The sequence below is a fragment of the Hesperophylax consimilis genome, chromosome 24 (genome assembly GCF_061612785.1).
Source record: "Hesperophylax consimilis isolate HC1 chromosome 24, BYU_Hcon_1.0, whole genome shotgun sequence".
NCBI lineage: Eukaryota > Metazoa > Arthropoda > Insecta > Trichoptera > Limnephilidae > Hesperophylax > Hesperophylax consimilis.
The window spans coordinates 30,474,064-30,500,050 of record NC_142859.1 but is presented as its reverse complement, the minus strand read 5'-3'; positions in this window follow the sequence as shown (position 1 = coordinate 30,500,050).

The following is a 25,987-nucleotide window of genomic DNA, read 5'->3' as shown; positions in this document are numbered from 1 at the left end:
GCCACACAAGTATCCAAATCGCAAAACTAGGTGGCTATAAATATTTGGTAAATGGATATCAATGGATACGGTCAAAACATCAGAGGCTGCCGCAACAAACTTTTAGAAGTGAAAACTATTCTTCCATCCATCGAAAACATTGATGTATTTTTTTCTAACTGAAGCCTGGCTGGACCGTGATATTCATACCGAGGAACTTGGATTTTTATCTCACAACACCTATCGCCTTGACAGAAATCCAGCAACTAGTACTAAAACCAGACGAGGAGGAGTTTTAAGGGAAAAAGTTATCATATTATTAAAAAATATGTGTTTTAATGTGTAAATACCTCCATTTTTCTTATATCCTACATCACAGTCTACAGAAACAGTCCAATCGGTGCCATATAACCTGAGAAAACGTGTTTTAATGTTCGAACCCAAGTCTTGCATTGTGCCCATGAGAATTGTGATTTTACCCTAAACGGCTAATTAATGAGATTTTATTATTAATAGTTTGAGACTGTACATTCTAGTATGTTTGTAAAATTTCAATCCAATTGGCGTCATATATCTTGAGATAACGGCATTTTAAGTTCGAACCCAAGTCTTGCATTGTGCAAGACAACTTAACTTAACTTATAACATCTTAAATGCTCGCAGATTAATAGATAATCGAATTTACTATCTCTATATCAAGGCGATCAAGTCTACAGAACCAATAAACGAGTGTTGGACTTAGTTTTCTCCAGTGACCTCTCAAATTATGTTGTTTAATAATATTCTTCCCACAGACTGCCATCACCCGCTGTAAGCATAACCATTATGACGAAGATCTAACAAGACAAGTTATCGATTCTGCCTTATCTGACTCATATGTTTTCTAAAGCTGACTATCCTAACATATACCAATATCTTGCTAATGAAAGCTGGTATTTCTTCACCTCAGCAATAATATTACTAACAATTTGGAAATATTTTACACAATTATTGACATTGAAAAATATCTACCACTTTCGAACTTCAAACGAGAGTTCATTCACCTAGTAACTAGTTAAAACTAAAATCCCTTGATACAGGTTGCTTCCCTAACATTTGGAAACGTTGTTATCTGACACCTTTATTCAAAAAGGGCAATAAATGTGATATAACTAACTATAGACCGATATGTAAGCTATCCGTAATATTGAAACTTTTTGAAAAACTATTACTAGATAAAATTTCCCCTTATATAAACCACCTCATTGTTCCGAATCAACATAGATTTTTGTCGGGCAGATCAACTTTGACAAATCTCTCACTATATGAAAACTATATATCGAACGCATTAGCTAATAGAACTCAAGTCGATTTCATATATACGGACTTATTAAGGCATTTGACAAAGTTTGCATTAAAATTATCCTAGGTAAACTATGGAAGCTCGGTATTGATGGAAAACTATAAGACTGGTTCGCTAGCTAGCTATCAATTCGTATCTTTCCAACCAATTTATAGCCACAAGCGAAGTACAGCAAGGGTCTATTTTAGGCCCAATTTTGTTTTTACTGTGATGTATCAAAATCTGATATCTGGCTTTCACCATTGAAGTAATAATAATCATTCAAACGAAATATTGAATTCCGTAAGTCTAAACTTAAGCTTTCGGGTGCACAGTTTACACAGCGCTGTGCAAGAGGGTTCCCTACAGAGTAGGGTGTATCGATTTTTCACTTTTTTTTTTTGTTTTCAAATTCCAAGTTGAGAAAAAGTTGCTACTAGGTACCACAACTTACCACAAAAAGTTTTGGATTTTTAAAAAAAATGTTTAGGTCTCCCGCACAAGGCCTAAAGTTTTAATTTTTTTCAAAAAATATACAATTTTTTTAAATTTAAAAAAATAAAATCGTAACTTTTGTGTTTATTCCAAGTTAAAAAACAGTAATATGAGGGCATAAAAATAAGTAAGAAATGATTTTTTTTTATAAAAAATGGATTTTATGTCTCCCGCACAAGCCCTAAAGTTTGTTAATTTTGATGAAATTTTGTAATTTTGGGTGCATATATGAACCATGTTTTTTTTAAAGTTTAAACCACCGGAATTAATTTCAATTTTCTTACAGAAGGCATAAAATGAGTTCAGAACACAAAAGTTACGATTTTATTTTTTTAAATTTTTTTTTTTTTATATTTTGTGAAAAAAAATCAAACTTTAAACCTTGTGCGGGAGACATAACATTTTTTTTAAAATCCAAAACTTTTTGTGGTAAGTTGTGGTACCTAGTAGCAACTTTTTCTTAACTTGGAATTTGAAAACAAAAAAAAAGTTAAAATTCGATACACCCTACTACAGAGTATCGGACCATCTGATACAAAATCATTTAAACAAAATAATTAATTGGTGTACTCTTAATGAACTCTATCTTTACATAAATAAGTGTCATTCAATAAGATTTTACAAAATAAGTCAGCCAATAAGATCGAATTTAGCAAAGAAAACTACGCAATGTTATGAAGTATACAGGGTGTATCGGCAAGTACCCGACAAATTTTAATCAGCTATTCCTTAGCACATTTGGAGTAAAAAATGTTATGGGCGCTTTGCTGTCCGGGAACATTTTTTCCATTAGTTTGAGTTCATTTTGTTATAAATTGGGGTCCTTAGAATAATAACTCAGATTCTTGAGAGTTAAACTGAATCACTTTTTATTTGACAATAAACATCCAATATCACAGGTATTATTAAGCACTTTTTAATAACTACTCTGGGTACAGGTACTAGTTCCCGTAGTTATTTCGGAGAGGTGAAACCTTTGATTGTTTTTGAATAAGAGCGCGTTTTTAAGCAAAGACCACCTTTTTATAACCTGACAAAGGACTGTTGACATTAAAATTCAAAAGGCCGCAAAACAGAGATCGTCTTTGCTGACAGAATTTAATCAAGCAATTAGCAGAGGCGCGAACCTTTCATAAATAATATAATTAAGCTTTCATAGATGTCACTAATGGTACATAATTACCCTGAAAATTATACATGCACCCCCCCGAAAGAAACTTAATTCACCAATTATGATTCTTTCTAATAAAAGAAAAATTATATAACTACATAGTATAAACATTAATATCAACCAAAATAAAAAAAATTCTAAATCATTGAAAGAAAAAACAAAATACATATAAAATATAAAGGATTCATCTTCTAATTCCATCTGGATGGGTTCCTTTTTATGATTTCCATGAGAATAAACTTGTGCACGAGGGGTCATCAGTTTTGCACAAGGATTCATCAATTTGAGCCAGGGTCATCAATTTGGTTACATCAGTTTGTGGCGTGCAACGAAAAAACATAAATTGCACGATCGTGGTGTTTCTTCATATCGCCCTTTGTTGAACGAAGCAGTCATTGGCGTTCAAGGTTGTCCTCTACGGGTAGTAGACAGATTTTGGTAATTGGTCGCACGAACGTCCCTTGTGATGTCCGGAGGGTGACTACCCTTGTGATTCCATCAGCTCCAGGATGGCAGGATAGTATACGAGCCATTTTCCATAGAGTAAGGGGTAAGTTATCTTCCTTCAAAATAACTAGATCATTTTCCTGGAGGGACCTCTGGTTGCTGGTTTGCCATTTGTTCCTCCGTTGAAGCTCTCTCAAATAATCCTTTTTCCACCTGAACCAAAAGGATTGAATTAGTTCTGTCATTTTTTGATACTGATTTAGTGTGTTGTATGGTACATCTCGGACATCTTCTTCTGGAATAACAGATGCATTTGTGCCCATAAGGAAATGGTTAGGAGTCAGAGGATTTAAATCATTAGGATCGTTAGACAGTGGTGTTAATGGTTTGGAGTTGAGACAGGCTTCGACTTGACATAGTACAGTATAAAAAAGCTCAAAAGTTAAAGATGAACAATTAGTAATTCTATACAAGTGATATTTGGCAGATTTGACTGCGGCCTCCCACAGACCTCCTTGCGTTGATGCGCGTGGAGTGATAAAATGCCATTCTATTGACCTATTTGCTAAATACTCCTGAATTTTGTCATCATTTTTTCTCAAACTGGCATAAAGTTCCTCCAGTTTATTACATGCTCCTTTGAAAGTAGAAGCATTGTCGGAATATATTTTCTTGGGTTGACCTCTGCGAGATATAAACCGTTTCAAACAATTTAAAAAAGTTTCGCTAGATAAATCTGTTACTAGCTCTAAATGGACAGCCTTAGTAACAAGACAAACAAAAATGCATAGATACGATTTAATTAGAGGAGCTCTCTTCAGAACTCCACTTTTGATTTGGAGCGGACCTGCGTAGTCCAAACCGGTTACAGAGAAAGGCCTGCTAGGGGTTATTCGGTCCATAGGCAAATTACCCATAATTTGCTGGCCTACGACGGGGCGGCATCTAAAACATATTATACAGTTATGTAATATTCGTTTTACTGTGTTTTTACCGAATATCGGCCAAAATTTTAACCTTATTTCGGCTAGTAACGCTTGTGCTCCTGCATGCAAATTCGCATAATGATAGTGACGTATTATTAATTCTGTCAACTTATGCCTTGCAGGTAAAATAATAGGATGCTTTTGTTGAAAAGTTAAATGTGTTTCTGTGGACAATCTCCCACCGACTCGTATTAATTGGTCATGTAAAAACGGGTTGAGAGCCTTTAAAGAACTATTTTTATTTACACTTCCATTTTTTATTAAGGCTTCTCGTTCTGCCTGAAAACTGTATTTTTGTGATGAAACAATTAAATATTTCAAAGCTAATTCAAGTTATTCAACGTTTAAATTTCCTGATATTTTGGTCTTTAACTTATCACAATTATTTATAAATCTTAATACATAAGCAGTTACACGTTTTAGTTTAGTTAAAGAAGAGAATTTCTTAAAGATGTCCCATTCTTCCGGATTAGTTACAATTAAAACATTTTTTCCTTTAATTTCCGGAGGGTTTGAACAAGATATTTTCGATAGCGGCCAAGTGTTGTTTTCTCTAGTCAACCACTCTGGCCCATGCCACCATATTGAGGAATTCACTAGTTGATCAGCAGTAGCTCCTCTTGATAATATATCTGCTGCATTGTCAGAAGATGGCACATGACGCCATTGTTCTGGGTTACTAAATTCTTGAATTTCAGCGACTCGATTCGCTACGAATGTGTTCCAACGTGCTGGTTGACCTTTTATCCAACATAACGCTATCGTGAAATCACTCCAATAATATGTATCTACTTCCATCATACCTAATGCTTGTTTGACATTTTTTATTAGTTTTGATAGTAATACAGCGCTACATAGTTCCAGCTTGGGTAATGATATGCATTTTAATGGTGCTACTCTGGATTTGGATGTTATTAAATGAGAATGTTGTTTGCCATTGTGATCCATTGATGTGATATAAATGCAGACTCCATAAGCCTTTTCAGAGGAATCACAAAATCCATGTAATTTAATATTACTAGCGTGCTTGCATACAATTTTCCTTTCAATCTTCAATACATTCAATTGGTTTAATTTATTTATATAACTTCTCCATGGCATCAGTATTTCATTTGGTAATACTTCATCCCAGGAAGCCTTGGATTGCCATAACCTTTGCATTATTAATTTCGCCACAACAATAACTGGTCCAAGTAACCCCAATGGGTCAAATGTTGATGCTATGCTTGACAATATTTGGCGTTTATTTTCACTATGCTTTGATGGTTTTGTTATAACATAAGAAAAATAATCTAACTCATTATTCCAGATTAAGCCCAGAATTTTTTCATTCTTGGGTTTGTCAGATAGAATTTTTTCACAATTGTTCTGTCCGGCAATTTCAGCTTGGCCCGACTCGGATGACAAATCCAAGATATTAGATCTCCATTTTCTTAACCTCATGCCTGCAGACAGCAATATGTCAATTAATTGACCTTTTAAATTTCTACAGGATTCCAAATTATCGTCTCCGGTCAATAGGTCATCCATGTAAAAATTGTTTTTTATGACTTGACTAGCTTTAGGAAAAGTAATTTTGCTATCCATACCAACTTGTTGTAGGCATCTTGTAGCTAGGAAAGAGAAAGGACTTAACCCGTACGTTACAGTTTTCAGCTTGTAATGCTGAATCTCATCTTCCGGTAATTCGTGCCATACTATTTTCTGCAAGTTGCGGTCAGCTGCACTCACGTTTATCTGCCGATACATCTTCTCGATGTCAGCTGTCATGACATATTGGTGTTTTCTGAAAAGTAAAAATTGGGTATATAAATCCTTTTGAATGACAGGTCCTACCATCTGTTGTATTGTGGTGAACGAATATTATAACACGTTTGTATTTGATATGATATTTATAAAACCAGCCCAGCTGGCGATCTGTTGACAAGTGGTGACAGCTAGGGTTTGTGTAGTACAGACAATATATTAGGAAATGGCCATAGATAACATTATACTAATAACACCAACATCCCTCTTTTCCTAATAATTTTGAAAAGAAAAACAAGTCAAGACAAGATGAACATTACAAATATAAATTTTTCTTTTCAAATAAACATAATTCATGACATACTAATAAACTGTAAGTGAAATACAATTACCAAATTTAATTATAATCAGATGGATTATATCTATCAGGTTTATTAACAATTCTGCCCGAACGAGTTCGAATGCTTGCCTCATTGTTTGTCAGCTCATCAGAAGTTGTAGGACCTGGATAAAACGGGATGGAATGAAAATCATTGTCAAAACGTACACCTATCTTCGATGAACTATTTCCATTCAGCGGTGATGATGATTCCTGACGTGATATGTCTAAATTTAAGTGTTTCCTATTCCTGCGATATCTTGAACCATCGGGAGTTTCAACAATATATGACCTTGGGCATCCTTTAACGATTTCTACTACAGTAGCTGGCGACCATAAACTTGACACATCTTTTTAAAAAAACTACTTTATCGCCTATCTTCAACTCAGACAAGTTCCGAACCTTTTTGTCAAAATATTTTTTCATTTTGTTTTGACGACCCTTAAATTTATCTTCATATTCTTTAAATCGCACGACTTTTGGTCTAAGTTGACTGGATGTTACGGGTAAATTACATCTAAGTTGACGTGACATTAAGAGGCTTGCAGGGGATGGAAAATTATTTTTTTATACTATTTCTGTAATGTAACATAGCAAGATACGGATCAGTTTTGGATTCAACGCATTTTCTTAAAATATTCTTTACTATTTTTACTGAACTCTCAGCTTGACCATTTGACTAAGGATAGTTTGGACTAGTGGTGATATGTTCAATATCCCACTCATATAAAAAGTTTTTAAAAATGGCTGATTGAAATGGTGGTCCATTATCACTAACAAGCGTTAACGGTATCCCATGACGTGAAAATATAGATTTTAAGTGTGTGACTACAGTTTCCGCGTTATAATTGTGTAACATTGAATTTTCGATGTATTTTGAATAATAATCAGTAACAATGAGATAATTTGAGTTGTTGAAATGCATTAAATCTACACCTACCTTTTCCCAGGGAAAATTAGTGATACCATGGGGCAAAAGAGGCTGTGACGGGTTATTATTAAGAAGCGTCATTCAGGAAAATTCCTTTGGAAGTTTTGGCTGATCCGTCAAAAACAACCCTCACCTTCGTGGTGGAGCTCGATTCCTTAATGACGGCGTGATGTGGTAAAAAATAGGAGTTATGATCTCCTTCTAGTTTATCACATACCTCCATGTGACCTAGTTCCTGGTATTCTCGCATAAATTGTACATATTGCGATTTTAATTCTGTATTTGAAGATAATTTTCTTTCTAAGTTTTGGAATCTTTTCTCCGCTGTTGTCAATGAGTTTCCTAATTGATCAATACAAGGACGGCGTGGTAAAGTTACTGTAAATCTACCGTCTTCTTCTCTTGCATGAGTAGCTATGAAATTAGCCTCGCAAGCTTTCTCCTCATGATTTTGATATTTCATGGGGTTGACTTCTTTAAGATTCCAAAATTTTTCAATTTGATTGCTTAGTTTATTTATGGATAAGCTACAGAATTGTGATACTGGCCTTTGGTTGGGATATACGTTGGTCGGTCCTGACACGATCCATCCCAGTTGTGTTTGTTGAAGTGTGGGACCGGTATCCAATTTCATTCTATCATTGGTCAGGATGTCCCAAAAACCTTCAGCCCCCAACAAGATGTCGATAGGCGCTGCGATGTTGAAATTCGGGTCTGCCAATTCTAATCCATGAGGCAACTTAATCTGGTTTCTTGGTATTGATGTTTGCGGCAGACTTGTCATTATTTCCTGTAATATCAGACAAGATATTGTATTTTTATAGTTGGTTCTTAAAGAATTAAAGTCTACCGACACACTTTTCCTTATGTGTGTAACATTATTGTATAGGCCCGATACCGGCTTATTTATGTGATTAAATTTTAAATTTAATTTTTTTGCAAAATCCTCTCACATAAAATTGGATTGTGCTCCAGAGTCTATTAGTACTCTTGCCTTATATAAATTATTGTTGCTAACCACGATACCTACTATCGCCGTAGACAACAATACTAAATTTTCTGCCTTACCTTACCTTTTCTGCAAACTAGTATAATATGCCCCATACATAAAAAGGGAGACAAATTGAAATGTGAAAATCACAGAGGAATATCGCTACTTTGTACAGCGTATAAAATCTTCACAACAATTTTGAAAGAAAGACTAGAACGTCATTCAGAGAACTTGCTGGGAGAGTATCAGGCAGGTTTTAGGAGGGGGAGATCCACCACTGATCAACTCTTTACTACTCGACAAATCCTGACAAAATGCTGGGAATTCGATATAGATATATATCAACTATTTGTTGACTTCAAACAGGCATATGACAGTATAGATAGGGAGAAGATATATGAAATACTCCTAAATTTTGGTATACCGCCCAAAATAGTCAAGCTTGTAAAAGCAACGATGGTTGGATCACGATGTCGAGTAAGGATAGGAGGTGAAACAACGGAGGATTTTAACGTCTCCCAGGGGCTGAAACAAGGTGATGGCTTAGCTCCCACTCTTTTCAATATAGTTCTGGAGCACGTCGTGAGGAAGACAATGATTGCTACCGACTCAAACATTTGCTACAAAAGCAATCAAATAGTTGGATATGCAGACGACCTTAACATTGTTGGAAGATCCTTACAGGCTGTAAGAGAGGTGTTTGACCCTTTGGAGACTGCAGCAAGAGAGGTGGGCTTGCAAATCAATGAGAACAAAACTAAAATCATGATGCAAACCAGAACCCCACACCGCAGAATAAAAGATAAAGTTAATTTTAAAAACTCCTATAACTTTGAAGTGGTCGAAGAGTTTGCCTACCTGGGCTCCATCATAACGCAGGACAACGAAGACCCAGTAGAAGTAAGAAAGCGCATCACAGCCGCTAACAACACTTACTTCGTATTGCTGCCAGTGTTCAAATCCCGAAACGTCCATAGGAAAACCAAAATAACCCTGTATAAAACAATTATTAGAACGGTCTTGGCCTATGGATGTGAGGCGGGAACACTGACAGCAAAGTCTGCGGAACGGCTGGACACCTTCGAAAGAAAGGTACTTCGAAGAATCTTAGGAGCGGTGCGAGAGGGAGAGGCATGGAGAATCCGCCACAATAAGGAGCTATATGACATCTACCAAGCTCCCAGACTCTCTACTCATTTACGGCTCCAAAGACTAAGATGGGCCGGACATGTGCACCGAATGCCAAGCACACGTGTACCAAAGAAGGTTCTAACAGGACACCCGGGAGGTAAACGAAAGGCGGGCAGACCTAGGCTGAGATGGGAGGACGATGTCAGGAAAGATGCCAGAGGACTACTCCATGTTGCAGATTGGAAGACGACGGCCGAGGACAGAGGGCGGTGGAGGCTCATGTTAAAGGAGGCCAAGGCTCGAAATGGGCTGTAGCGCCATTGAAGAAGAAGAAGAAGAACTTCAAATTCATCAATTATTGATTTAATTCTGTCATATCTTAGTTTTATTTCGTGAGCTGAAAGAGTATTCAATGCATCATTGAATCTGGTTAATTTTCCCCTTAAAACTCCCCGTTTGTTCACTAATCCTTTCAATTTCTCCATCGTATTATGAATCGCAACAGTAAATTTCCGATAATTAAATGATCACTACAATAATTCACTAAAACTGGTAAATTATTCGCGTATTAATACTCCAATTTGAAGGAAATGATGACAAAATCCTTACAATGTTTACTATTTTCGATAAAATCTGCACATAAAACACGTAGGTAATATTGTTATTGTGAAATGTCATACAAAATTAAGTTATGACTTGCAATTTTTATGATGTTGACAAACAGTAAATCGGAATATCTTGTAACAAATTATTTCCAATATTATTATTTGAATAAAATAATAAGGATATTTTGGAAATTCTAGATGTGATAGGAGTTGGATTTGGAAGGATTGGACTTATCTGTCTGATGCGATGGCGTGTTTCCAGGTTCTCAGACTTCCAGCTACTTCCAGCTTGATCTCTCAAGGATCTCTTCAATATTTTTGGCCGCTTGGTTTTTGTTTAAATTTCTGTAATCTCGCTTGGATTATAATATCCGGATCGCTAGGAACATGTTATAAATTGGGGTCCTTAGAATAATAACTCAGATTCTTGAGAGTTAAACTGAATCACTTTTTATTTGACAATAAACATCCAATATCACAGGTATGATTAAGCACTTTTTAATAACTACTCTGGGTACAGGTACTAGTTCCCGTAGTTATTTCGGAGAGGTGAAACCTTTGATTGTTTTTGAATAAGAGCGCGTTTTTAAGCAAAGACCACCTTTTTATAACCTGACAAAGGACTGTTGACATTTAAATTCAAAAGGCCGCAAAACAGAGATTGTCTTTGCTGACAGAATTTAATCAAGCAATTAGCAGAGGTGCCAACCTTTCATAAATAATATAATTTAGCTTTCATAGATGTCACTAATGGTACATAATTACCCTGAAAATTATACACATTTAGCTGAGAGAAATTTCCTCGCACTTAATGTCAATAAAACAAACTATCAAGGTTTATCATGCCCCTGTCCTACTATAGTACAATCCAAAAGCATAAAATATCTTGCTATTGAAATCGACGAAAATCTCCGATGGAACTCACACATTGACGTAATTACAAAAAAACTCAACAGGTTCATATACTTCTTTAGAAACATCCGTAATATCTTCCACATATACCATATTAAAAAAGTGTACTAACTTTGTGTCAATCGCTAACAGAGTACGGAATAACTGGTTGGGGATCTGTCTTGAGCACTCACACAGAGAGTCTCAACACCGCCCAAAAAGGAGTACTAAAAACAATTTTAAATGTTCCGATTAGAACTCCAACAGAAGAATTTTAAAACTTTATTAAAAAATATTTAAAAAAAAATATGTCTGAATACTCTACTGCCTAAATACTCAACCAGATCAATAAGCCAAAATATACTGACTACTACAATTTTTAATACATCTTTTAGACAAAGAAATATTAAATTCTATTCTACCGAATTATACAATTCTCTACCAAATCAAACAATTCATATATTTTTAAATATATTTAAAACAAAAGTAAAAACATGGCAGAAAGAACAAAGTTATATTCAACTTATAAACATTATGAAGACGATCTAAAGACAACTTGAAACTAAATACAAAAGTTTAAATACTACAGGCCGCCTCAGAACAGGAAACCCTAGTGAGGACAGTGAAATTTTTTTAATTTATGCTGATATTATTCTTTATACCTAAATCATGTACAAACTTTGAAATTGAAACTAGTAAAAAAAATTCATATGAACTTAATAACTCAACCCTTACCTCTGTAGAAAAAATTAATGAACTGAGAATCATTTTCGACTTTAAAATTAAACTTTCGAAATTAAACTTTATATCTCACAAACACATTAAATAATAAGGGATAGGCTACAGGAATATTTCAACTTTTTGTTCAAAGTAAGTCGAATTTAAAATCGATCTGTTCCCCCTATTTAAAAATACACAAAAAATTTAGCACAAATTCCCAAGACACGTTAATTTTAAACTCGGTATTCCCATTGAAAGCATAACTCAGATCGAAGAATTATATATGATTTAATATTTATGTTCGAAATTGTCAATGGTAGTGTGGACAGCTCTGCTTTAATTACTCTAATTAACTTTCATATACCTACAAGAGCTACTCGTTCTTAAATCCTTTTTAAATGTAACAACTCCAGGACTTAGCTTTTCGAACAGTCGCTTGTACCTAGATTACATAAAGTTTATAATAAGTACGCAGATGATCTGTTTAACTGCACGGAAATCAGGTACATGAAAGCTAAACTATCACATCTTTTAAATCATTATTAATTAAACCTAAGTCTAATGTTATATGTATTTGTATATCCTTCTTAAGCTTGTGTTAACTTTAAACTTTTTGTCCTCATTTTATAATCAAATGACACATGAAATTGTTATTTTTATTCAAATTATTGCGGTATAACGGTACAAGTATTTTATTATGCTTTTTTACTCTGACATTAAATTATTGTGTATGGTATAATTATACCATAGATATTAAATAAATCATAAATCAATCAGAATGCTAGAAGACCGACAACTGTTTCAAATAGTGTTTTTCCAGAGGGAATATAAGTAATGGCCGCCCTAGGCAAACTACCGAAAAGTAACATGGCGGTGCGAGGAAATTCTGGGCCCACTGTGGACAGTAGTCCAGGACAGACAAAAAAGGCTTTCGTGGTGTTGAACACACAAGCATGCACTACACGTACCGCAAGTAATGTTAACGAAGCGCTTCTAACTAAAATAATTAATAATTGTATTGCTCTCCCGAGATTACCACGAAAGCGTCGATTTGTGAGTGGGATAGGATTCTTATCCCTGAATTTTTAGCAACATTTTCTTTAGTTGTTCTGTGTCATGTGAAATTAAATAATTCGATATTAGCTGCCTGAAAGAAAATTAAATTTAAAAACACGAGATGGAAAAATCTTGCAAGCAAAAACTCCAAGGAATTTGTTTGAGCTTCTCGAGTAAAAGAAAACATTAAAACGATTCCACTGCCCTTACATATGTTTGAAATGTGTTAAAACATCAAAGAACGTTCCGGAAATACTGAAATTGCCTGAAATTGAAGAAAATCTCCTTGGAAAATGATTTCATTTAACAGTTTATTTGAGCTAGCTTCCACAAAGTGAGTAGGGGTATTTGGCAAGAAATAAGACGAAGTAAGGTTTGATCCGTAATGGAAAAGGCTGCGGTGATAAGATGAATGGAACACATATCTTCAATATTAGAATCAACCGTTTAAAATTATTCTCTTAATTTTTTTTTCTGGTCTAATAAATGACCGTACAGACACAGCAAGAGACAGGCAGAAGTGTGATGGGTGATCGGGTTTATACTAATTAAGAATATAAGAGTGATCGATGTGACTTTGACAATGATATGGGTTTTAAGAGATTTTTTTCTATTTGTCCTTTTAAAGTTTTAATAAAAAATTACTAAATAATATTGTACTAACAGTACCTACTTTACAAAGTGGATAATATTTTATTTTTAAAAATGCTTTGGTTATAGAGCATTGTTAAGATTTAAATGGCGTTAGCTCTGCGACGATGTCCGAAACGTCGGCTAAAGAAGGAGTTAGCGCAACACGGCATAACACCCCAACAACAAACAACAAAAAAGGCATTAGCTTTGTTCAGTGATCAGATTTGAATATCCAGGTATTTCCTAATGGTCAATTTTTCCTCCCTCCTTACTATATTATTCCCCTAAATCTTATAGTCTAAATTATATTGTCCAACTGGCTCCGAGCAGTTTATATTATTTGACAGACTTTAGTTAATTGAAGAAAAAAATAACATACTCAGTAGTTTCAAATATAAGTTTCAAGAGTGATTTCTCAAAAAAAATCATTCAACGGCGCGATGATGAAAGTATTTTTTTAAAATTAAAATTGTGCTAAATAGAGACGATTATTAATAGGCATTAGAAGTATTAAAGCTAATGTTATCTATTTACAGAGCTCAGTTGATAAGTTTTGATTCAATAAATTAATCAATAATTATGTACACGTAGAAGGAAATAACTAAGTAATTATTTCATCGTTGTGGTATGTCGATCTGCAATGCTCCTTTTAAATTGGCACAGTTCCAAGATATGCCGTAGCAATTTTGATCAGAACATATTATTTGAGAGAACCGATCACATTTTTTCAGGAAAAGTCTTTATGGCCATTACGCTAACATAGGTAAAAAAAAATTATGACAAAAGTTGTATCACCTGATCTAAAATTTTTTGTAATATTATGTTCCGTTCACAAGATACATTTTCATTAAAATACTAATATGGAGCTGGCAGACATCCTGCACTCGCTCTGATGTGTTTGTTAAAAGTTTTTTTCCTACTTGGATTCGAAACTGTTTTGAAAATATAAAATGAATTTGTAAGACAGCTTTGTAGACTGCACAAAACATTTATATCAGAAACTGTTTGTGTTTATAATATTTAAAGATCGAAAACAAAACCTCAAGGAAATCAAAACAAAACAATATTGTCAATCATAACGAAAACCAAACCACCATTGCGTTCAAACCAATAATTTTCTTTCTTCCGCATGATACAAAACGAAATAGACTGCTCAGAACTTCTATCCCAAATAAATTTTAACACCCCATCTAAAAGAACTCGACACACCAACTTTTTTTACACAACTAGTAATAATACAAACGCTGCAGCCAATTCTCCCATTTCTCGCATCCTTCAAACATTTAACTCAATTCAAACAAGCACAAATAACGATATTTTTTTTAAATTTTATTTTTTATTTTTTATGTGACACCTCACAAGAGTGTCCCTGCCTGTGCAGTGTACAGACAGGGGAACTATGTCACCACCCGGTTGGGTGGCGTTGTGAGGCGGAATAAGGTAGGGGCTGTAGGAAGGGATTTGTAAATGCGGGGCTTGAAGAGGCTCGGATTATAGGAGGGAGGAAAAACAGATGCCGGTAGCTCGTTCCACATACGAGCCGACTTACACAAAAACGAGTCGTAAAAACGGCCCGTTCTCATGAAGCCATCGTCAACCGTGAACGGGTGTTCAGTCCGTGTCCGTCGAGTTTCGCGCACGTGCACCGGTGCATCAGGAATCAATGCTGCTATCTCCTTGGAGCAGGCTCTATTGAAATACCTGTAGAACAGACACAGCATGCCTACATTGCGTCTATGCGTTAGAGAAGGCAATCGGTCTGTTAACAACGGATTGTCAATCAGACGGATCGCTCTCCTTTGCACAAATTTAAGCAGGTTTATCAAGTATTTTGGGGCACCAGCCCAAAGGTGGCTCCCAAATTCAATAGTTGGGCGGACTTGAGACTTGTACAGGATCAGCAGCTGGTCACTGTTGAAGAATCTCCTAGCCCTGTACAAGACGCCCAACTTTTTGGAGGCCTGATTTACTCGTGCTTCTATGGATCCCCGATACTTGAGCTGGTCTGATATAGTAACTCCAAGCATTTCAATGGAGTCTTTATTGAGGAGAGTGCTCCCATAAAATTGCACCAGACAGTAATTGATCTCCCTCTTTGCCGAAATCAGACACGCTTGGGTTTTTGAGACGTTGAAACTGACCAAGTTGGCCTTAACCCCAGGCACGAACCATCTCGAGGTGGTGGTCAATTTTTTGCTTCAAAACTTCCCGAGCTGTTCGGACATCATAGGTAGAAGGGGGCCTGTCAAAAAGATAACCCTCGTGAACGGTGCTGTCATCAGCGTAGCAGTGAATTGGTGCACATTCAACGAGATCGTTGATGTGCAATAAAAACAGCGTCGGAGACAGCACAGATCCTTGTGGCACCCCCGCATTGATTTGGTGCGGTGAGGAAGAAGAGCCGTCAACCACGGTTTGAATTGTTCTTCCCCTCAGAAAGTCTGCAATCCAACTATGCAGGGTTGGGTGGATTCCATACGATGGTAACTTCCCGATAAGCGCCCGGTGCCAGACTCTGTCAAAGGCTTTGGAGATATCCAACCCAACGGTTTGAGTTTCACCAAAACGTTCCATGTACCGCCCCCAAATATGCGTCACATATCCGAGTAGATCGCCACACGATCGGTTTTGACGAAATCCATATTGTCGATCGCTTAGGAAATTGTTATTCTCGAGATATGTGAGCAATTTGTTGTTAACCACCCTTTCTAATACCTTCGAGAGTATGAAAGTGATGGCTATGGGGCGGTAGTTAGAAGGGTCGGAGCGGTCCCCCTTTTTTGGGGTTGGGTGGACGATTGCCTTTTTCCAAAGATCTGGCACCTTTCCACCTTTGAGAGAGAGCCTAAATAATTTCGCGAGCACTGGAGTCATTTCTGCAGAACACCTCTTGAGGACCAAGGCAGGTATTCCGTCCGGCCCACTGGCTTTGTCAACTTTCAGCTCGTTCAAGACTCGGAGAACCTCTCTGTTCCGGATCTTCGGTTCCTCCATTTGAAAACCGCAGTGCGGAATGGAAGGGGGAGTCTCTCCGTTATCTTGAAGAGTTGAGTTTTCCTCGAAAATTTTGCCTAATAATTCAGCTTTCTCGCGGGCCGAGTTAGCCAGCCGACCATCAGGCTTGGTCAGAAGTGGGAAAGTGGTTCTGCAGAAATTTCTTCCGATCGAGCTAGCGAGTGACCAGAAAGCACGGCTACCAGTGGGGCAGTCAGCCAGCTTTTTCGCAATTCTCTGGTCGTGATCGCTCTTAGCTCTATTTAGAACTCTCTTACAATCCCTTGCCCGTTTTCGGTATTCCGAAAGGTTATTCATGGAGCTAATCTTCTGGAGTGCATTAAAAGCCGTATTTTTGAGTCTGACAGCTTCAGCACAGCGATGGTCAAACCACGGTTTTGTGCCCGCTCCAGAGGATTTGACGGAGAAGGGAATGTAGCAATCCATTGCTGATGTGATTACTTCTCCTACCTCGCGTGCACAAGTTGATGGGTCCTCGGAGCTAAAGCATACAGTACTCCAAGGAAAGGCGCCGAATAAAGACCGCATGCCGTCCCATTTTGCTGCCCTGTAGTGCCATACCTTCCTCTTTACATGTTTGTCGGGTTGACGGTTCATGGAGGATGGGACAGAGGTGGTAATCAGGCAGTGGTCAGAGAATCCTAAGGGCGCTGTCATCTCCACTCTGTACCCGAGTGGCTCACTAGTGAGAAACAAATCGAGTAGGTTGGCTCGATGTGATGGGATCTCTGGTATTCTAGTCGGAGATTTTACGAGTTGGCTTAGTCCATGGATAAGAGCAAAGGATTCCGCTGATCTACCGGCAGAGTTTGTTGGGCCCGAGAACTTCAGCCATTGTTCATTGTGAACATTGAAGTCCCCCAGGATTACAAACTCGGCCGATGGGTAACGGAGCAAGAGAATATCTACAGTGTCATTCAAGTATTTAAACAACTCAACAGTGTCTGATTCGGCAAGGTTTGGTGAGCGATATAGGCACGCATAAATTCTCATCATACCGGTGAGATCCACACGTACCCATAACACTTCGTGTTTTGCGCTCTCGATATTTGCGAGACGAGCGCAGCTGATGTCAGCACGGCTGTAAAGGCAGACACCTCCTTTTGGCCTGAAAAGGCTTTCCAGATGATATCCTGGGCAGTTCAGATAGGAGGTATCTGGGGGCTCGGCAATCTGTGTTTCCGTAAGGAAGAGGAGATGGGGATTTTGTGAGAGAAGGTAGTGGTGGATGGGAGTTAGGTTGGTGTGCTGACCGCGAATGTTAGCGAAATTCACCTTCATCCTCGGTCTACACTGAAGACTCCTACTGTTTGCTGTCGCTGAGTTTATATTAATTTGTTATGAGTTCATAGTTTTTAAGTTTGTTTATTTGTTTGTGGGATTTAGGATGGGTTGGGAAGGATTAGGTTAAAAAGGTTGGGTGGGGAGTTGGAGAGTGGAGCAACTGAATACACCAAATGTAAGGTATGTTTTTCTGACTGCGGTTCCAGGCAATGGGCAGGAGAGTCCGGCTGTGGAGGTCGCCCAGTGCGCCCCAAACGCTGGATGCTGGGTCCTCACCGGTCACGAACCGGCACATCAGCGGCAGGGTTTTTTCGCTGGCTGATGGGGCAGCCCACCCTTGGTCGTGAGCCCAAGGGTCGGGCCCCTGTACTATCCAGCGGCCCGGACAGCGATAACCGGTTTACTGGATCTCCCTCAACCGGCCTATCCCAGCCCGGCCCGCCCCGCAGTAAGTAGGCCGACCTATTCATCAGTGTGATCCAGAACGCACAACCCTCCATGAGCCCGGGCACCCCTGCTAAGTCACCAAACGTAGCGGTCATCACTTCAGGTGACCTGTGGCAGAGGTGTTGGTAACCCAGAGTATGGTTCCCGGGGCGGCGGTACCCATTGACCACCTCACAAATTAAAAATTATATATTTTGATTCTCTCCCTCTATTTAAGAAAAAACTTTTTTAGCACACTGAATTCGCCCACATAACACATACAACCACACACAGACACACATGCACACGTACACACACACAAACACTCACACACACCTAACTCCTTACCCAGCACACACCAATTAACTTAACTTAAAAATGTAACTTAACCGTAAAATGTATAATATACCTCATATGTATATATGTCAGCGACATGTCATTGGTACCAATTATTGTACTAATTTTAATAACTTTGTAACTATTGTCATCTATGTAATTATGTACTGTTTGTTTCTGCAATAAACAAAAAATAAAAATAATAAAAATGATAACAATAGAATTTTTTTTTTAATTTAAAAGTAAGTAATGGGTAGGAAGGTTTGTGTGTTGTCACTTAAGACAAAACAAAATAGTCATTTTCCGGATCCAGAGATGGCTATCAAACTCAGAAATTCTTTGCATCAACAACTTACGGTTTGTACTGGGTCGCGATAATGTACCTACTGTTAAAGAATCTGCAGGCTCCGTATTGAGCTCTCAAATTGACGTCTTACTACAAATTTGGTTAAAAATCTGAGACCAAATTTCAGGCTTAAAAAAATAAGGAAAAACTCGAAATAATAAATATAATTTGCACGTCATTAAAGTTTTCATTTTTGTTAATAAATTAATCACAATTATTTTGTACTATTTCTAATTCTCCTGTATTAGCATTCCGTATTCTCATATTCCAAGTTTTGCCCGTATTTGCCGCCGTTTAGGAAAAACAAAGCAAAACTTTACGCCGTATTGTATTTAAGTCCGCGTGGTGCGAGTTTCGACCGCTAAACGGACGCTTGCGTTGTTTGCTAAGCAATTCACTTCCGCCGGATGCGGAGGAGACCCGTTTATGGCCAACCGGAAACAGACGGTGATAAGATACGTCCTGAGACATTCAAACTTTTGCACTTTACGCGTTAACTATGTAGGGACAATAAAAAAAGATTGGATTTTCGCATAGGTTTTGCTTTTCGTAAATTGTGTATACATAATTCAGAACAAAATTAAATTTCTGGAATAACCTGTTGTTAAAAATAAAATAACCGAAATTGAGTTGAAATTTTTGGATTAAAACCCCAAAAAAATAGTTTAGGGAAAAATTGGAGAGAAACATTTAGCAGAAAAAACACAAAACTAGATCATAAAATGGTTATACTGCCATTCGCTTACACTTAATGCTAATAAATCCGAATTCATCACTTTTATAACAAAAAAAGACTGTATACGGAAGGAAACATGAAATTGAAAACTCATAGCTCCCATCACTTAAAAAAGAATTGTAAAAATTGTCTCTCATTGGAAAACGTTGACCATGTAACTAATTCAGGTGTGATTGATTGATCAAAAGATTTGATTGATCAAAATAAAATCAAAATTATCAATAGATATGATTGGTCAAAATAAAATCAAAATGATCAATAGATGTTAAAATGGCAGTACGTGTGATAGATCAAAATTTAAAATGCGCTGAGCATATTAAGTATTTAAGTAATAAAATTTAAAAAAGAGTTTTATTTTAAACCATCAAGTATGTCCACATTAAAAAATACTCAATGAAGATCTAATATGGTTCTTTGGCAATCACTGTTAGAACATGGTATTACCGAATGGGGCAGTGCAAATGACAATATCCTAAAATCACTAATTAAAACCCAATAAGCCATAATATTATTCTGACAGTACCTGTTAGAACTAGTACTGATAAAATCTTTAACAATCTTAACATCAGGTCAATGGAACAACTTTATTATAAAAATTATTATCCTTTATATTCATCAATACAAAACACAAGAAATAACTACCAACACGTGTATAAGAAACAAAACAAAACATAGAAGTGTAGCGCCCTTCGTGGCAGCCGGACGCGTCCCTCAACCACTTTGTGTTTTTGTTTAGTATTTTCAAGGGAAAAATGGAAATCGACAAAAACAAACACGATGGGATTGAGGGAACCCAGTTCTAAAATAAACCTACCTGCTTAGACAACAACGCCGGTGATTGAATTATGAAACACAATCCAGAAAAGAACAGGAATTGGTGAGAAATTTTTGAAAAACCAAAGACATAAAGGAACAAAATTGTATATGAGACGTACAAAGGGCAGACATTAGAGAACAGGTACAGTTAAAAGAATACCACGATGACAAAACAAATTGAAAACATTACTTAGCTTTACGACAACTCTACGAAAAAAGAATTAGAGATTGCTGATCCGGGCCTGAGATCTAAGGTGTAATGAGGACGCAGATTTGGTTTGTAAACGTATTGTAACACTGTCACCTAGATAAGCGACAAAAGATGATTGTTGAAAAATGGCAACGGAGATATTTGAAATTATGAGTTAATTAAGAATAATATTGTGTTACAAAGAAATTACCTTATGCCCTATTGGTGTTGACAACCAATAATTTGTTGTATAAAAATGGATGTAGAGCGTCATTCTGCAGGATTTTTTGGACAGTTGATCGACGGAGTGAAATAAAAACTAGTAGATACGTGAAATTCATCGCGATAATTTGTGGACACAATATATAAATATATTTTTTAATGATAAACTAATTTTAAGAAAAGGTTTTATGCATAGCATAAAGGATAACAAATAAGCAATAAATAATCGCCTGAAATATCAATACAAATTGAAAATATCTCCCGAGTAAAAATAAATGCCACCAACGGGAATTGAACACGTACTTTCTGATGTCCGGTCAGGTGCTCTGAACCACTGAGCTATGTCGGCTTATTTCCAACCCGCCAAATAATTCAACATGCACTAGTACCTCAATCAACAATTAATGCTTAGTATATTTTTTCACCTGTAAACAACCAACTTTATTTTTGTAGGAAAGGCTTGGTTAGTGCTAAATTTCTCACTAAATGGCGTAGATACAAATTATATCTTCGTTTGTTGGTAAAATAATTTTGACTTGTTTTTTGTAGTAATTTATATTTAATAAAAATAATAAATATTATAATTGCCTAGACCGAATTGTTTGGCGGTCCGTCCTCTCTGCCTACCCCTGCGGAGAAACGGCGTGATGGTTAGTTAGTTAGTTAAATTTATGTACTTATTAGTGGTATTCAATATCCAGCGTGTCAAAATATTATTTTCGCCAATTTTCAAGGACGTTATTTTCGGTCCGTCCTCTCTGCCTACCCCTGCGGGGAAACGGCGTGATGGTCAGTTAGTTAGTTCGTAATCTAAATTTTTCTATCTTAGCCATGTTGACTGATTGACTAACAAAATATTAATTTGTTTATTTATTATCCCTTTCATTGTCAGAATTTTTTGGGATATCTTGATATTCCCTTTGTCCATGTTTTACTTGTGTTCCAGGAGTCTATTATAATATTGTCCTTTCCCTTTAAGGGACTTCCTGTTCCTGTCGTGACGGTCGTGCAATTTATTTAATATCGTAATAAACGAATGTTTTGCGTTCATCCTAAACAAGGCGGACACTTTGGACGAGATCGCAATTACTCAACAGTGCATCTCTATTTTCTCCGAAGAGGAGGAAAAAAGAAGAAATAAAGGAGACAAAAAGTATCCTGTTTGAGGCGCTTCCAGAAAAAAACACTTTGCGAAAAGGAGATGGCAAGATCAGCCAAGATCTCCAGAACATTCTGAGAGCACTGAAAGAGACAGACCCTGACAAGCTACCAGTGTTTGTCGCTAAACAGCTGCACAAATTGTCTCCAGTGAACTCCGACCTAATAGATGTATCCAAACTTCTTAAGGAATTCAACGTACTGAAAATTGAAATAACTAACATTAAAACCGAAATAAGAGAAGCATCGACCACAAAAAACGAACAAATAAAACAAAAACTGGCACTTATAAGAGAGCAAATTACAAATATTCAGGTCCCAAACAAACAAAGCAAAGTAACTGGGAACTTGGAACGAATTATTATTGACAAAAGAGTGGGTATGTCACAATTATTTGATAATAAACAATTAGCGACAAGCGCATCCTACTTATCAGCTGGACCTAGCGGATATTGCAATGCACCGACCACCACACATACAAAGACAACATACGAACACACTCCAAACATTCGTAAACAAGATCTAGCGCAGCCGGGAATGAACTTTGAACAGTCAACAAACCAAAAGAATAAACAACAAAACACTCGTCTCGGCCTTCTGCGGCAGCAGATGATAATGGCTTCACACGAGTAACGAGAAAACCCAAACGTAATTAGAAAGGAAAAGCAACCCCAATGACACTGAAGTCGGCAGACTTAATCATATTGATATTTATTTCTAGGTTTACCTTGGAAACTACACATAAGACTAGTAACTAGACATAAAGAAATACTAAGATCCAAAAATACTACCGTTCTAAACCGTTTAACACTTTTAAACTCTCTGTAGAAGCGACTGAAGTACCGACACACCTGGTGGAAGAACTATGGCCGAAAGGAATTGTGTTCCGAAAATACATAGATTCACGTGCAACTTCTAGAGATCGAGATGACAACCGATAAATTAAAAATTATTTCTGTTAATTTCAGATCGTAGTTCGTAGCTCTGAAAAATTTATTTTCGTTCTCTGCGAATCATATGATATCATAATAGTCCAAAAAACGTGGTTACTCCCAACCGAGGTTGACTTTTTGTCCCATATTCATTAAGAATTTAACAGCTTGGGCACCTCTGCCATCAATGTAACCGACGGGCTTCTACTTGGAAGATAAAATATGCAAAATCTAAGGGTCACCACAATCCCGATGGATAATTGTTTTATGGCAGGAATTGAGGTGAGATTGCATACTGAAATTCTTCACGATTTACATGCCGACCTGTATAACTAACAACATTGAGGAGTATTCAAATTGCCTTTTTTCCTTACAAACGATAATTGACAGTAAAGATTACATCAATAAAGTCATAATTGGAGACTTCAATGCTAATCCCGATTCACTTTTTGGAACAGAGCTCAAATCCTTTTGTCAAGAATACAAATAAATTTGTACCAAAAAACAACTCCAGATGGATAAAATAGCAGCGGACCTAGATAATCGGGACTTCAAAACATTTTGGAATAAGTCAAACAAACTGTTAAACACGCGTTGCAAAGTCTCGTGAAACATAAACGGAGAGGAGAAATCCTGAAGTAAATGACAATATTATAGTACATTTTGCGACTACGAAGCACTTTACTGCTTATGATTATATTGACCCCATAGTCACTGGAAACATGGTAAAAATGCCCATTACAAATATGAAATTCGGAACATCAGCAGAGCATGATAGCTTAAGCACCGAACACGTCAAACATGCAGGGGTAGCGATTTTGAAACTACTAGCAAAACTGATCTGTTTTTTTTTTTAATTCTAAATCACAGCCTTTCATACAAAACTCGCTTATAAAGTATGTTTGAAATTTTACTGTCTGGACTGTAAATATAGAGTTTCTGGTTTTCCGACACTTAACGTACTGTGATTTAGAATTAAATTAGACTGTGTGAAAAGCATAATTCCATCAAATTAATGACGCAATATTTGACATTGAAGCTTGTCGATGGTCATGCTATAAGCCAATTTGACAGGTAACTGTAAACGCTAAGCTAAATGGTATTTTGGTAGATATAATGCATGATTTTGGAGAGTTTACGTTAAAGCGCGATTGGCGATTTGACTTTCAAGAGTAGGCAGGTCGACGGCATTCCGGTGAATTCAGAAACTCCATGTGAAAATTGATGCTTTCGTTTTCATTTTTCATTATGTTGATTGAATTGTAGTTTTTTTCTTTGCCGGGAATCATGTCTTAAATTATCTTGTTGATGTTATTGACGATCTTGTTTTTCCTCACTAAAATAGTTTTCTCACATTAGCCATTCTGAGCTCCTGTAATTTTCGCGAATATTTGGATAAACCTTTAAATGAGTTTTTTAATTGTTTCGGATAAGTTGCATAACTCATTCGTTAAGATGATTTGGGCGAAATTTTTATCGATCAAAAAGGTGCCTTCTCCTATTTGTAGAAGTTTTTCCGCAAATGTTCGCATTCTTTCATCTCCTGAAAGTCGTATTTGCATATTTTTCATCAAAAATATTTATTTGACGTGCAGCCAAATAGATGAGTTTGCCCTTATTTCGTCAGTTGATCTCAGGATAACAGGCAGCGTTTAATGGAAATCGCCCAATAATATTAAGAGGGCACCTTCCATAAGTTTCGTGTTTTGTCGAAAATCTTGAAGATCAGTTACAGTTACAGTTTTTAGCTTGTAATGCTGAATCTCATCTTCCGGTAATTCGTGCCATACTATTTTCTGCAAGTTGCGGTCAGCTGCACTCACGTTTATCTGCCGATACATCTTCTCGATGTCAGCTGTCATGACATATTGGTGTTTTCTGAAAAGTAAAAATTGGGTTTATAAATCCTTTTGAATGACAGGTCCTACTATCAAGGCGTCATTGAGGGAGATTCCATTGGAAGTTTTGGCTGATCCGTCAAAAACAACCCTCACCTTAGTGGTCGAGCTCGATTCCTTAATGACGGCGTGATATGGTAAAAAATAGGAGTTATAATCTCCCTCTAGTTTATTACATGCCTCCATGTGACCTCGTTCCTTGTATTCTCACATAAATTGTACATATTGCTAATTTAATTCTGTATTTGAGGACAATTTTCTTTCTAAGTTTTGGAATCTTTTCTCCGCTGTTGTCAACGAGTTTCCTAATTGATAAATACAAGGGCGGCGTGGTAAAGTTACTGTGAATCTACCGTCTTCTTTTCTTGCATAAATAGCTATTAAATTAGCCTCGCAAGCTTTCTCCTCATTATTTTGATATTTCATGGTGTTGACTTCTTCTAGATTCCAAAATATTTCATTTTGATTGCTTGGTTTATTTATGGATAAGCTACAGAATTGTGATACTGGCATTTGGTTGGGATAAACGTTGTTCGGTCCTGACACGATCCATCCCAGTTGTGTTCGTTGAAGTGTGGGACCGGTATCCAACATCATTTTATCATTGGTCAGGATGTCCCAAAAACCTTCAGCCCCCAACGAGATGTCGATAGGCGCTGGAATGTTGAAATTGGGGTCTGCCAATTCTAATCCTTGAGGCAACTTAATCTGGTTTCTTCGTATTGATGTTTGCGGCAGACTTGTTGTTATTTCCTGTAATATCAGACAATATATGGCATTTTTATAGCTGGTTTTTAAAGAATTTAAGTCTACCGACACACTTCTTCTTATGTGTGTAACATAACTATATAGGCCCGATACCGGATTTTTTATGTAATAAAATATTAAATTTAATTTTTTTGCAAAATCCTCTCTCATAAAATTGGATTGTGCTCCAGAGTCTATTAGTACTCTTGCCTTATATAAATTACTGTCACTACTCACGATATTTACTGTCCCTGTACACAAAAATACTAAATTTTCTGCCTTTTCTACGGCAGAATGATTGTTAACTGAGATATCTTCTGTCTCAGTTTCTAAATTTGGAGATTCTACACGGAATCCCTCTTTATGAACCAACATATTGTGATCATTACTGTCAGATC